General features: G+C 45.8%; 1 protein-coding gene across 2 annotated transcripts in view; it reads right to left on the reverse strand.

The window, feature by feature from the left end:
* LOC117095266 (SH3 domain and tetratricopeptide repeat-containing protein 1-like) overlaps positions 1–5,377 on the reverse strand; it is a 563,227-nt gene extending 557,850 nt beyond the window's left edge. Inside the window, exon 1 of one of the 2 annotated variants that reach the window (XR_004441879.1) lies at positions 2,673–2,772. The gene's annotated coding sequence lies outside the window, so the exon portion shown is untranslated. Of the gene's footprint in view, positions 1–2,672; positions 2,773–5,260 lie in introns of those variants that run through there. The other variant, XR_004441876.1, reaches the window with a different exon arrangement.
* Between the last annotated feature and the right edge of the window lie 623 nt (positions 5,378–6,000).

Genomic DNA, 6,000 nt, shown 5'->3' on the forward strand with positions numbered 1-6,000 from the left:
ACTGCAAGCTCTGCCTCCCGGGTTCACGCCATTCTCCTGCCTCAGCCTCCAGAGGAGCTGGGACTACAGGCGCCTGCCACCATGCCCGGCTGATTTTTTGTATTTTTAGTAGAGGCAGGGTTTCACTATAGCCAGGTTGGTCTCAATATCCTGACCTCATGATCTGCCCTCCTCGGCCTCCCAAAGTCTGGGATTACAAGTGTGAGCGACCGCGCCCGGCCCTAGATTCTGGTTTATTAAAGGAAATGTATTTCAAGTCAGAGCTTGTCATTTTTTGCACAGGAAAATAAAAACTTCATTTAAAAAATCAAAAACACCCACATGATAAAATGAGGTCCTGCTTGGTTTTAAACTACTTGGTGACCACCATCAGTTATTTTCTTGACCACAGGATGCACCTAATTCCTAACTATGAAAAAAGGTACAAACATTGTTTATTGGGCTTTTGGCTTCAGCCTTGAAACAATCGGATTCTCTCAAACTCAGGAATGTGAATCCCTGTTGGGTTGATGCAGCTGTTTTCATTCTAGAAATGGACCTGGAATCATGTCCTTTTCACCCATGGAGAGTCCTTTGTGTAAAACTTGAAAAGGCAAAGTCTGAAATTCCCCATATGGATGTTTCTTCCAGTAGAGGAATTACTCTAATGACTTCTTAGCAAAACTTACATCATCAGGGCAGGCCATCAAAATACTCCAACACAAAGTTTAGCTCCATTTCTGACGGACCTGTCTCCACTGCTATCAGTGTCACCACTCACATCCACATCAGAGGAACGATTTTTTATTTTCATTTAAGAAGGATCTTCATGGCTGGGTGCGGTGGCTCATGCCTGTAATCCTATCACTTTGGGAGGCCAAGGTGGGTGGATCACGAGGTCAGGATTTGTGACCAGTCTGGTCAACATACTGAAACCCCGTCTGTACTAAAAATACAAAAATTAGCCGGGCTTGGTGGCACGTGCCTGTAGTCCCAGATACTCAGGAGGCTGAGGCAGGAGAACTGCATGAACCCAGGAGGTGGAAGTTGTGGTGAGCCAAGATCGCACCACTGCTCTCCATCCCGGCAACAGAATGAGACTCCATCTCAAAAAAAAAAAAAAAAAAAAAAGAAGGATCTTCAGGTCCTGCCAATTTCAAAAAAAAAAAAAAAAATGTATCTGTTAACCAGGGGCAATGGAAAGCACCTCCCAGGCTGCTGTAGTAAGTGGATCGGTACTGTGTGGGAGATTCCACCCCCGAGACCTGTGACTATGTCACGCAGCAAAAGGGCTTTGCCACAGCCTTAGAAGAAGGATCCTGGGGCCGGCGCGGTGGCTCAAGCCTGTAATCCCAGCACTTTGGGAGGCCGAGACGGGCGGATCACGAGGTCAGGAGATCGAGGACCATCCTGGCTAACACAGTGAAACCCCGTCTCTACTAAAAGTACAAAAACTAGCCGGCGAGGTGGCGGCGCCTGTAGTCCCAGCTACTCGGGAGGCTGAGGCAGGAGAATGGCGTGAACCCGGGAGGCGGCTTGCAGTGAGCTGAGATCTGGCCACTGCACTCCAGCTTGGGCGACAGAGCGAGACCCCGTCTCAAAAAAAAAAAAAAAAAGAAGAAGGATCCTGGGCTATCCAGGGAGGTCCAATCTAATCCTATGAGCCTCTAAGAGCATAGAACTGGCCAGGCGAGGTGGCTCACGCCTGTAATCTCCGCACTTTGAGAGGCTAAGGCAGGCGGATCACGAGATCAAGAGATGGGGACTACCCTGGTTAAAATGGTGAAACCCCATCTCTACTAAAAGTACAAAAATTAGTCGGGCATCATGGCGGGCACCTGTAGTCTCAGCTACTCAGGAGGCTGAAGCAGGAGAATCACTTGAACCCGGGAGGTAGAGGTTACAGCGAGCTGAGATCATGCCACTGCACTCCAGCATGGCTAGCAGTGCGAGACTCCATCTCAAAAAAATATTTTAAAATAAGGCATAGAACTTTCTCCGAGTGGAAGAAGAGAAATGCACACAGGGGAACTGGAGAGCCTGACCAGGTCCCTGGCCCAGCTAGTCCTGAGCTGATGGGACCACGTGTGAAGACCAGGTAGAGGCCTCAGGAGCTGAGGGCAGCCCCCAAGAGATGGCCAGCAAGGAACGACACCTCAGTCCTGCAACCACAAGGACTAGATTTGGCCAAAAGCGCTTGGAAACAATTCTCCAATGAGGAATGCAGCCCAGTCCACATGGTGATTTTTCCCACTGACACCCAAGTCAGACTTCTGCCCTACAGAACTGTGAGATGATACAATTTCAATTGTTTTAAGCCACAAAATATGTGGAAATGTGGTAAAGCAGCAACAGAAATGAATACAGTGATTTACGTGGAAACCCCTAGAAGAATGTCTGGCATGGTGTTGTCACCTGACAAGCGTTTCCCGATTTCCTTACATCGCAAGGCAGGGCTGGCCACACTCCATCCAAAAGAGATGATAGACTTGCTCTGACAAAACAGATTCAGTGAATTACAAATGGCCCAGAACACCTACAAATTTCAGGTTTCAGGTAAGTGATTGTCTTTCCTTTCACTTAGAAACCTCCCAATGCTCATCTTACTGATAAACTCTAAGGACCAGGCAGGAGACTAAACACCAGACAAACCCAGCCCCAGATGCCCCGAGGGAGCCCATCCCAGCACTCACTCCGCTGCACTGAAATCATGTCCAGGTCAGTTTCTCCCACTAGACCAAAGACTCCAGCTCTCCATGTGTGAGTCACCAGTGCTGCCTCTGCATCTCTGCTTCCACGACGGTGCTTCTGCACTTCACAGGAAATCTGTATCAATGTTTGTCAACACTATAAATAACAGTATAACTTAATATCTGCACAGAAAGTATAAGTTCTCTGAGGACCAGGGCCGGGTTTATTAGCCTTTGTACTCCCACTGCCACTGTCTGGGACATCAGAGGCACTCGGTAGAAGTTGGTGAAGAGAAAGGAAAGGCAGAGGAGAGACAGGAAAGCAGGACCAACACTGCAGACACAGATTCTGAGGTGGCTGGAGGAGAGGCAGGGCAGAGAAACTTCCTGGATGCTGGAATGGGGTTCACTGTGATACCTGCTGCTGGATTTCAAATGTCAAAGGTGATGCTTTGCTGACCTTGACCTCTGACTGCCCTTTAACTGTCCTTTAGCTTTCCCAACCTCAAGACAGGGCACTTAGAAACTGCAATGTCAGAAATTGTGCTTCATTAAAGCATGGGAATGTTATTTACATGGCCTCATTCTTCACTTCATTTTTTACATGGGAATGAAATAATTGAAGAGATTGTAAAGACTAAATCAGGCACATTCAATAACTTTGTAAAATATTAATGATAACTGAAACACAATGTTGATGGTCCCCAAAATGCTAAAATATAAAACATCCGGCCAATTAAAGATAGAAAACAATCCTAATGAAGCTCCCCAACAGACACATTAAAACTTCTCTGTACATTGAACATTTGGGATTTCAAAGGAAAACCCAGATTCATTCCATTCTTAATACGGCGTTTAAAAAAAAATCTTAGGTAATACAATATTTCATTTAAAATTTACAAAATTCCATTACATTCATGATTTCATTTCATCCTCAAAACAATCTCCTGAGTTAGGCAGAACAGGTATCACTAACAACTAACTCCATTTTACAGGTAAGGGAACTGAAGTACTTGGACTTCACAAAAGCTTTAATAGGGCCACATATCGAAACCAAATCCTCTGCTCAAAAGAACTAGAATAAGTTATCTTTTACATATTATTCATACTTACATCCTGTCAACATGCAAAAATGTTTTGAGGTAGCCTGCAATAATAGACATCTATCCAATAAAAACATTAAAATGACAAACAGGTGGGGGAAAAAAAAACAGCAGGTGACATGGGAGACAGACAAAGGTAGATACCAAAGACTGAGACTTAGAATCTAAGAAAACTTCATCTCTGACCTTCCAGTTCCAGGGAGATAATACTAAAGGAAACAAGATGGTTTATAGACTCATACACTGACAAAAGAGAGGTTGCATCTGTTCTTAACTATGAAACACTCCTGGCAGCCACAGCAAATCTCTAGGACAACATAGCAATGGCATCAAAGCAAGAGTATACTTCAGTGATAGAGTGAATTAAGTTCCCTGTTTGGGACTCAGGCCAGGGCTAGAGAAAAGAACTCTGAAATGTAGAGCTCAAAAATATATCCTCTGTCGCCCAGGCACAGTGGCTCACATCTGTAATCCCCAGCACTCTGGAAGGTCACGGCGGGCAGATCACGAAGTCAGGAGATGGAGACCATCCTGGCTAGCACAGTGAAATCCTGTTTCTACTAAAAATACAGAAAATTAGCCGGGCGTGGTGGCAGGCGCCTATAGTCCCAGCTGCTTGGAAGGCTGAGGTAGGAGAATGGAGTGAACCCAGGAGGCAGAGCTTGCAGTGAGGGGAGATCCTGCCATGCGCTCCAGCCTGATCAACAGAGCAAAACTCTGACTCCATATTATATATATATATATATATATATATATATATATAATATATATATACACACACACACACACATATATATATAAACCGTGTGTCTTCTCCATACCCAAGTGTCCCCTTCTGTGAGAGACTTCCTTACACCATTGTGGGGAAGAGAATTTTTCTCTGCTATATTTGCTTGAAAGAATTAAAGGTGTAGGGCAACAATTCTTGGAAATTATGTCATTTACCATCCTCAAAAGTGAGAAAAATGAAGCCCAGCAGAGAAGACCTTCCAGGAAAATTCCAGAGCCGGAGGTAGACCCAGTACATTGTTTCTGTTTTTGTTTTGAGAGGAAGTCTCACTCTATGGCCCAGGCTGGAGTGCAGTGGAGCCATTTCACTCACTGCAACCTCCGCCTCCTGGGTTCAAGCTATTCTCCTGCCTCAGTCTCCTGAGTAGCTGCGATTACAGGCGCCCACCGCCACGCCCAACTAATTTTTCTATTTTTAGTAGAGACAGGGTTGCACCATGTTGGCCAGGTTGGTCTCGAACTCCTGACCTCAAGTGATCTGCCTGCCTAGACCTCCCAAAGTCCTCGGATTACAGGCGTGAGCCACCGCACCCAGCCGACCTGGTAAGTTTTCATCAAGTACTCTGAACTATGCAACAAACACTAGGTAGTAATAGAAAAAAAATTAATCTAGAAACCCTCTGGAGAGTCAAAGAATTGCAGATTTTAAATAGCATGAATACTTGGTTTCATGGTATTGAAAAAGGACCTCGCACTTACCCGCATGTACAAACTGCCTGCCCACCTCTATCAGAGCATTTTTCAAGCTGTGCTACAGTTAACTATGTACTGCCCAAAGCCAATCTGTCCCTGCAGATCATAAGCTCTTAAATACCAGGACTTCAGGAGAACAAGCAAAACTTCAGAGAGAAGGGAGCCACTGAAACAGAGTTCATAGCAATGGGTCGGCAGGAGGTGATGACTGGAGGTGCGCTGAAGCCTTGGGGTCTGGGACAGCGGAGGGCAGAGAAGGCAAAAGGGCCTGCATGACACGCTACAGGGCTAGGAGCCACAGCTGCAGTGATTAGTTCAGTTTTATCTCGTATGCCTGTTACTTATACACCAGCTGTTGTTCAGAAAGAACTTCAGGTTGAGTATTTGGACTCCTTGAACCTTCTGCTGTTTGTCTCCGGGACGTTTAACATTCTTAAAAGGGGAAAACTGTCCAGTTCGATTTTGCTTCCTGGGACATTACAGGTTTTTCAAAAGTTTGATGAAAGCATTCACTAAGGAGTGATTCCACTTTCTCTGATGGCTGAGAAATACGCGTCTGAGGAGCAGCATCAGGTCTCCCCATCAAGCTGAGGTCGGAGTCTCCCCACCTATGGACCTCACCCTGGCTCTCCCTTCATAAATCTGACCTCTAACTGTAACTGCCTTGGCCTCATTCCGTGGGTGTGGATGCTCCTGCGTGAAACGCATGTTCAGCCCGCCAAATTCTTGGGAGAGTTTCTTCCACT

Source organism: Trachypithecus francoisi, unplaced genomic scaffold (assembly GCF_009764315.1).
Source record: "Trachypithecus francoisi isolate TF-2019V2 unplaced genomic scaffold, Tfra_2.0 Lachesis_group13, whole genome shotgun sequence".
In the NCBI taxonomy this organism is placed as follows: domain Eukaryota; kingdom Metazoa; phylum Chordata; class Mammalia; order Primates; family Cercopithecidae; genus Trachypithecus; species Trachypithecus francoisi.